General features: G+C 53.3%; 1 long non-coding RNA gene across 1 annotated transcript; it reads left to right on the top strand.

Moving 5' to 3' along the window:
- Positions 1-614: 614 nt before the first annotated feature.
- LOC135181131 (uncharacterized) lies at positions 615-8,408 on the top strand. Its single transcript, XR_010304749.1, has 3 exons — positions 615-737; positions 6,205-6,320; positions 8,338-8,408. It is a non-coding gene; the product is annotated as an uncharacterized LOC135181131 (long non-coding RNA).
- Positions 8,409-8,969: the final 561 nt, after the last annotated feature.

Below are 8,969 nucleotides of genomic sequence, written 5' to 3'. Positions count from 1 at the left end.
GCCTTTCAGTCTCCATATCTTGTCTGTCCCAAGGTGCCATCTTTCAAGGTCCTCCCCACATCTCTAGCACTATTAGGGTGGCAACCTGCAGAGCCATTTGTAGCTGGGGCCAATCTGCCCTGGCTGACCCTGCCTGGCCATACCAGCCTTCTGCTGGAAGGTCACAGGATCATTAAGGTTGCAAAAGATCTCCAAGATCATCAAGGGTCTGCCTCAGCTTCAGGCTGCAGAGAAAGCCAGGACACGAGGGAAACTGGCCAGGAACTCCAACCAACGCTGGGACTGTGAGCAAACAGCCCTAGCAAGGAGCCTGCCCCGCCCGGGGCTGCGGGGCAGAAGGACCGCGGTGGTCGAGCGTGAGGTGTGAGGAGAGGCGGACGAGGAAGCAGCCGAGCGCTGCCGATGGTGAGGCAGAGTCCGGGGGGCGTTTCGCTGCTCTCAGCTCCCCCTCAAAGCCTGGCTGGCGGCGCCGGGAGCAGCTGGGCACAGAAGGCAGCTCCCGAGGCTGGCAGCGCCCCGCAGGGCTGGCACTGCGGGTGGGAGCCAGCGGCGCCGCGGCACAGCTCGTTGGGCCGGGCAGCGGGGCCGGGCCGCGGCGCGGAGCTGCCGGGAGGGGAAGCTGCTGGCCGGGGAGCGGGCAGCCGAGAGAGGTCGCTCCCGGAGCGCAGGCGGCGTCAGACTTTTCTGCCTCGGTGTGTGGCTCACGTTCCCGCAGCTGGCGCTGCCCGGCGACAGGGGTACAGTATCTGACTTTATTTTTGCTTCTGTGACGGTTGTTCCCAGCCTTAGCGCTTACCTGATCTCTAGCAGACTTTGACACCTCCCTGAAACGAGCGGCGAACAAGACACCCCGCCCTGGCTGCTGTGTTTGCTCAGGGCCAGGTGCTCTCCGAGATGGCTGAGGGAAAGGAGATTTTGTGGGGAAAACTATCTTTGTAAGGGATAAGGCTAAGAATAGACAAACTGCTTGGCTTGGGCCCATCTTCCAGAGAGACGTCCAGATGGGAATCCTGAGTCCAGTGAGTCAGACCGGCTGTGCACGGAGAGGGGGCAGAGGGCTCCTTCTCTGCAAATCTTCCTGCTAGATAAGCAGGATTCAGAGAGCATTTTCACTCCCTGGAAGCTGCCGGGGCTGGGCACAGCTGCGCAGCAGTGCCTGGCTGTTGGCAAGATCACAGTCGTGTGCCACCAGCACGTCCCTTACGGGGAGCTGCACAGGGCCTTGCACAATGGGAAAACTCTTCCAAGAAGGAAAGTGTGATGGCACTATTCCAGAGGAGGAAATGATCTGGAGATACACTCAAACATCTGAGGAAAAGAGCCTGTTCCCCCAGTGGCTTCAGAGAGCCTTCTGCTTAAAGAAGGGGGAAGCTGTCCCAGTCAGGCTGAATCTGACCCTTCTGCAAGGTTCCTGGTTGCCTTCCCTTGCTGGCAGTTGCAATGGCAGGAAAAGAACAACCTTCCTAAAGCAAAGATGGGCAAAGGGCAAGGTGGTGAGATGGCTCTTGGAAGCTGCCCTAGCTCTCGCTGTGTGGGATGTGCCAGGAATTAACTTGCTTTTGGAGGTGCAGTGTTTCTGAGCCAGCACAGAAGAGCTGACCAGAGAAAATACAATGCTGAGGTTGGTATTAGTCCAGGTTTTTTCCCCATGTTTTTAAAGAAGTAGGGATTGGCCTTTGAATTGAGTGATTTTGGGAATCATCCCCCAGGAGAGAACTGGGTCATTCAGAAATGTCCACTGACCAGTGCCTCTAGAAGCAATTTCTTTTGCAGGCAGTACTTGTAGGGAGTGAAATGAGAGTACAGGGGTCCTCAGTCTTGCCCCTCCAGGCTGGCAGGTAAGTGGGACATCCATTGATGTTCTGTCAGTACAGCTCCCTGGAGTGCTATCTGGGCAGTGATTATCCCCTGTATTTAAATGTGTTTGTGTGATGCCAAGTGGGCTAGAAGAGCTAGCATGTTGAAGAAAAACATGGGCGTGCTGCAGGAATGTCTCTAAAGCTGTAAAAATGAAGGTCTGCCTTTCATATGGGTTCACCAGCTGCTAGCACAGAGCCCACAGGGACATCTTTGGTGTTCAGCAGGGCACACTCTGACTGCAGGCTGGTGGGTTTCAGCACTGTGAGCACTCCCAGGGCACAAGGCTAAATAAAAGGTATTGCACAGCATTTTGTGTGGGATTCACTCCTGATTCACACAGCAACTCAATTTATGCCATCTTTGTTATGTGACACAAATCAGACCAGCTCTTCAGCGTCAGCAGCCAGCAAGCACAGCTCCTGAGCTGATGCAAACCAGTCCTGCTGTGTCGGAGAACACGTTCGGTGGAGCGCTATGGGAAGATGACTCTTTGGTCACCACTGTGGTTAGATGGTCAAATCCCCTTTATTTCTGTGATGCAGTGACTTATATGCACTTCTAGCAGTAGGCGGGCTCCACCAAGATTGGTTATAATCTGAGGGTACAGAGTTACTTGTAAGGCATAGATAGGTCAGCATACCATGACAATCTGAGGGTCAGCCTCTGGGGCTGGCTAAACTCTGCCCACCTGCAGCTGCACTCCACCCCCTGCAGCTGCATGTGGGGGGAAGCTACCCTGTGCCTGCTATCTAAACTCCCAAGATGGATTCAAGGACATTCCCAGCACGGGTTGCTCATTGTTTATCAATTCTTGTGTGCTCTGCTAACAAGAATTTCTCCAACACTGCTGCTGTAGTATGCCATTACTGGTCCTGTGGCAGACCTTCTCTATGGCAGGGCAAACCAGTGCCTGTCTACAGCTTTCATTTTTCACTCTTTTACAAGAAAAGCTCTGAAAGGAAGCCCATGAAGCAAAGCTGCCACAGAAAGTTGTCCTTGTTTCTTGCCTGTGATGCCATTTGCTGAGGAGAGCAGCAGTGGTGCTCTGTCCATTCTCCTAAGATGACAGAGTAGCTGGTCTGCTGTTGCAAAGTATTTCCAGATGCTCTCAGAGAGATGAGATAGGACAGGACAAAGACCTGATTCTATCTGATCTTGCTGCTGTCCCTATAAATCCCAGAGGCAAACATCACTGAATTTAGATCAGTTTCTGTCTGTTAAGGATGGCATCTCAGGATTTGGTTGAGCAGCAAATGAGTACTGCATTCTGGATGACTGCTTGAAGAGATCTGAACATCTCTTTAGTTCCTCTGCTCATGGATTTTGAATGTTCAGTGTTGAGGGATGATGGCAAAGAGTGTTCTCCTGACAGCTACTCCTCTGCAATGCTGTCTGTATAACCCAGTGCAGCACCAGCAGTGCACCTCTTCTGCATTTCTAACATGGCTTCTATCTTGTGTACATTCTGTGCTCAGAATGACTGAGGCCCTGATCTGTGACACAGCCTGGGACCTGCAGGAATTACCCTAAGTGAGGCATCTGTCTGCCTTGTGGTTCTCAAACTGCTGCCTTGGTTTTCTGGTTAGCCTCACAGGGGTCAGGTGCTTGTACAGGAGGAGGTGACTGTGTGGGTGTCAGGAGCAGTGACACAGGAAAGAGAATTGGTCTGGAAGTGTAAGAGGGTAGGGTGAAACTTCTGCTAGGTGTCACTTTCACAGGTGATGTGAAGGAGAAGTGTCTGAACACCCAGCAAAGTCAGGTGCAGATGCTGCCTCTTTTGGATTTCCCTGTTGTGATGGTTTGGGTGTACCCCGCCCCCCACACTGTAGAAGTACCCAACTAGACTCAGCTGCTCTGGGAATATAAATGAAGCTATTTATTTACAGCAGCACAATGTACAAGCAGATAACAATTATAGACAGAAATATACAAGGTAAAAGTAATACAGAAGCACAACTCCCCTCCCAGAAACCTGAGTCCCCAGGAGGGGCTCTCAACCACCCCTGCACCTTCCCCCTGCCCCTCTCAACCTTACCTCAGTCTTAAGGAAGAAAAGAGGCTCAGCCAAGAGGTTAAGAAGCAAAGGTGAGTGGCAGGTGAGGTTAGGGAGCTGCAGCTCAGTCAGAGCCCAGCCCGAGAGTGCAGTCAAAATGGCAAGAGTGTTATCTGATGTTTTGCTTTCTTGTTCAGCAAGACTCTTAGGGAAGAAGACATCACCATTGTTTTCCTCTCACAGCCTGTGATCTACTTTTTATCACCAAAACATTCTAGCTTGCTTCAAACTAGCACACCTGTACTGTAACACCTCATCTGAGACAAGCTTCTGGACATGGGCACAGGCTTGGACCTCATTGAGTGCCACCTAAGAGCACTGAGAATATGTGGGCCAGCAAGTGGAACACCTTGTTTAGATGTCTCTAGAGGCTCTTGCAGAAGTGTCCCTTGGCCAGAGCTAGCCAGAGAGTTTCATCAGCTAAATACAGCAAGGCCTGAGTGGTACAAGTGTTGGCGTTCACCCAGAGGCAGAGTAGGCAGACAGTGCCACAGAACATCTCTGTGTGAAAGGTTCAGGTCTGTGTCAGACTGGAGCTGGTGAACCTCAGCCCCAAAGTTCCCCTGCCTTTTCTGGCTTCCTTAGTTTCCCTCTGGTGCTGCCAGTGCCAGGTGAATGCCCCTCTATTGGCCTCTGGAAGCTGAACCTCTCACTAGCTGCATATGGCCAGCACTGGTGCAGAGTCTGAGCCCTCAGCTCATGGGACCAGCAGGGCTAGGAATGGCTCCCAGTCCTGCTTTTGGAGGCCAGTGTCCCCTGCCGTGCTACCCCCTGCTTTCCCAACTGGGAGCAGGGGAAGCACTGCCTTCCAAGGGGTGGGCTTCAGCCAGCTGCAGCACCCTTGCCAGAAGCACAGCTCCTTCCTTCCGCGTTGCTTTGCTCCAAGGTCGTCACCCCTGCCTCTGGGACCACAGCTCTGTGTTAGAGCAGCCACAAGATCTCACTCACCTGTGAGAAACACTCTGCCAGGTGTTTCCCAGCACCACAGCTATCAGAAGAGGACATCTTACCCATCAGAGAGTAGAACCAAGGCAGCAGTGGAGGAGGGTTTTGACTTACCAGTGGGAAAGCTGCACTGTGTTCAACCAGGAGCAGTGCCTGCAGAACTCATCACTTCCCTACAGGGGTGAGATCGGATTAAAGGACGAAACACTTACTTGCATGGAAAAGAGCAACTTTGTTAGCTCAGTCATGCAGCTGTTCTGATTCTGTTCATAAGAAATGTGCCTCTGGTTGCAGGTCCTCTGAGGGTCAGCAGAGGAAAGCTGTGCCTGCTCTGAGCTGGCAATACCTCTGCTGAAAAGCTATATGAATCCTGACAAACCACCAAGGCTTGTTCCATGGGGATAGGGTGCAGAAAATGATTAATATGTATGTGTGGTTACAGCATGTTTGCCAAATGCTGAGGGCATGGGAAATATCAATTAGTAGTTTTTTTTTACAGCAGAACATTAACTGAGCTTATTCAGAGTCCAATTCTGCTCTCCTTGTGCTGTGACTAATCTAGCTGAGATGAATAGGCTTCTCCTGGAATACAAAACCACTCAGCGTGAGTAACTTTGGTGGAATCAAGCCCTCTGCGAGCACTATTCACCAGTGCTGACGTGCAGTGCTTGCTTTGTGCTCCTCTGCTGGAAGGCAGGCAGCTTACCCACCCCTTTAGATGCACAAGATGCCCAGAAAGGTGCCATTCCAAACTGCCAGGAAGAAAGCAGCTTGTGATGAGAGGTGCCAAGTGACCTCTGCATGCAGCAGAAGTTAACTCACACCTCTAAACTGTGCCCCTCAGTGATGCAGCCCTCTGCCAGCCTGCTGTGCTGCTGGGGGCTCAGCACCCTCCGTGTCAGAGCGATGGGCTGGGCTTGCTGGTGCCAGCTAAAGGCAAATGACACAAGAGCACAGCTCAGCACTGTCCCCCGGCCTTCTCTGGCACTCCTGTTCTGCAGCCATCTGCTGCACAGAGCGGATGCTCTTAGTGGTTTTAGAGCAGTTAACATAACCACTGTCCGACACAGAGGAGATGCTTACCCCGAGGGGAAATGCCAGCAAAAAGCACACCTGGATGCAAGCAAAGCTTCGGGACCCTGTCCTTGTGGCCTGACCACACCAAGGGTGATGGCACACTTTTTTTTTCCTTCAGGAGGACATTACACTTTTGCTCCAGAGATGTAAAGGTCAGAGAGCAGAGGTGGCATCCCAGGTGGCCTGATGATCTGATCTCTGGACTCCCACCAAAGGGCATTCCAATGCCCTTCCTGACTCCTGCTTTTTGTTTCCCGGGTCCTGTGCAGGCAGCTCAAGCAGTCTGTCAGCAGAGATGACATCTGCCTGAGGGGTGTCCAGGCATGCTCAGGAGTTGGTGCAGGCTCCAGACAGTTGCTGGGCTTCTTTCTGCATCTTACCCGAGGTAAGAATCTTGGTTCTAACATGGCAAAAACCCAAAGTCCTTACAGGATAGGCACTCATGAAGCCATCTGAAGTGACTCTGCCTGGGTCTGTACACAGTGAGCTCCTCAGTAAGTGACAGACTCTGACCACACACACTCAGAGTTCTGCCCATGGTGCAAACACAGGCCAGGATGTCAGAAGCTCTGCGTTTACTGCCCCACGTGTTTCACCTGCTCAGCTGAACCAGTCTGCAGCACAGCCTGGAGCAGGACAGCCAGCACAGGGCTGCCTGCACTCTGCAACTGCCAGTCGGGACCTCAGTCTTGCAGTGGCCTTTATGACTCTGCCACCACACGAAAGAAAGGGCCTGAGGTGAGGCACCAGCTGTCTGAAGCTGCAAAATCCATGTAGCAGTTTTCCCCTCCTCCACACTCCAGGCTTTAACTAAAGGCCTGGGGTCTCAGACAAGGTTTGTGCCCTCCACAGGTCCTAGGCTATAGGTGTAGGAAAGCAGCAAGTGAAGTCTTCTGGTGCAAGACAGGGATCCCTGTCAGCTCCCAGCCCAGAGGCAGGCACAGAGCTTCTGCTGTGAAAGTCTGTGGAGAGGATCACCCCAAGGATGAGCCACCCCTACCTACCCCAGACACCTCACTGGAGAGCTGGTGAGTCAGCCACCAGTGCCTCCCTCTCCACTGACTGCAGAGGGGACGGAGACAGCCACGCACAGCAGGCACCCAGCTCTGCCATGGCTGCTGGCAGGTGAACTCTGCCCGGCTGGTGGCTCTTGGACTCCACTGGGACTGTGGTGGTGGCAAGGCAGCAGTGACATTTCTGTCCTTCCCTGCCCATACATGGAGTGAAAAAGGTTGCACTGGTTGCTGGAGTGAGGCCCAGCCCCACCTTTACTTAGGCACAATTCAGACACTGTTCAGGCCTTTCTGCCTTTTGGTTGCAGTGAGGGCATTGCACTTGCAGCCCCTCAGTTCCTACCCCCATCAGAAGTGGCTCTTGTGCCTTTGCAGGGCGATGGTTGGCATGGTGATTAACGAGACCTGAGCATGATGATAGCACTGAGGTTGGAGGCATTCCTTGGGGAACCTCCTTTTGAGTTTGACTCTCGTTTGCAGTTCTGATCCCTCCGTTTGCTCCACCTGTGCTGTTCCTCTCTGAGAGCTCCCTGTGGAAGGGTTTGTCAGAGCCGAAGGGATCTGCAGGAGACTCCTGCTCTTTACCAGAGCTTCTCAAAGTGCTGCTGTCTGCAGAGTGGAGGAAAAGTGGCCTTGTGTCTGGCCCCATGGTGTTGTCTTCATCTTGGTTCCCATCAGTCAGTGGGTGTGGCAGGGGATGTGGCATGTAGAGCATGCTGTGTTTGTGTGCAGACTTCTGCTTTCATTCCTGGGCTGCTTCCGTGGCGCCAGCTTTTTGTCTGTGTGGCTTTGCAGACTCCATGGCTTCCTTTAGGCCCCTGCAGAAGGCAGCAGGTGATGATTTTCTTCCCTTTAGCAGGTACTTTCTGGCGTTTGTCTGCATTGCCTCGTGCCTTGTGTTGTCCCTCAGAGTTCAGGATCTTCAAAGTTTGAGCACAGTGGTCACAAATGTGCTTATTTTAAGGCCTCTTGGACACCTATGGGTCTCACCTGGCCTTCACAGCATAAAGCCTGAGTTTCAGGGAACCTGGCTGCATGGATGTTAGGAATAATGCTTGTTGTTATCTGCTGATAAGATGCTGTTATCTGCTGCCTTTCTGCTGTGGTGATTTGGATGCCCTAAGTCAAGGCAAACCTGTTCCTGCCATGCAGGTTAGAAGGGCTTGTGCACAGCATGACACAGCTGGGACCAAGTGACACCGAGCAGAGGCTTACATCACTGTGTGCTGATGCCGCAGTCCAAAGCCTCTCAAGGAGGCCTATTTTCTTTTGGAGCAGCTTTAGGGAGAAAAAAAGGCAGAAACAATTTCCTTCAGCACCCACCTCTCAGCTTGGGCAGACTGCTGTGCTGGCCTGAAGGACACTTTTCACCTTCAAACCCCTCTCCAGGACCCTGAGAGGTTACAACATGAAGTCTTGAGCAGAGAAGAACGGAGCCCGGGGAGGGCCTGCCAAGAGCATCCTCCCCTGCCTGAAACACTGCTGAGTTTCCTGACTCCTCCGACGGCTCAAGGGCACTGCTAAAGCCACCCCCCACGCAGTGGAAGCAGAGAGAGCTGGGAGCCTGGGTCCCGGCGCAGCAGGGCTGCCTGGGTGGAGGAGACGTCGGCTTTGCCCGTCCCGCAGCGAGCTGGGGGGCAGGGACCGGGCGGGTATGACTCGGCGCTGCGCAGGGCGGCTCTGGCGCCCCAGCTGCGGCTGTGCGCACCAGGCAGAAGCGCCCAGGAGCAACAAGCTTCTGTTCGCCGCTCTTCTGCCTTGGAACCGCTGGGTTGGCTCGAGGGGAAGAAGAGTGGCCTGGGGAGTACCTTGGGAGGGCAGCCTCTGGGCTGCTGGGCTCTTGCCTTAGGCACAGTTCCCTTTTCCCCTCTCCTACGAGTGAAGCATTTGCTGGTGTGCCAGGGGGTTTTAAATGACCCTTTGCCACGTCCTATTCCTTACTCCCTACAAACCTTAACTTGCACATCTCGGCCCCTGCATGCTAACTGTCTGAAAGGGAGCTACCTGCCTCATTAGTAAGC

Source organism: Pogoniulus pusillus, chromosome 14 (assembly GCF_015220805.1).
Source record: "Pogoniulus pusillus isolate bPogPus1 chromosome 14, bPogPus1.pri, whole genome shotgun sequence".
Classification (NCBI taxonomy): Eukaryota; Metazoa; Chordata; class Aves; order Piciformes; family Lybiidae; genus Pogoniulus; species Pogoniulus pusillus.
Note: the sequence above shows the minus strand (reverse complement) of the source record. Positions and strands in the feature narration are given on the sequence as shown.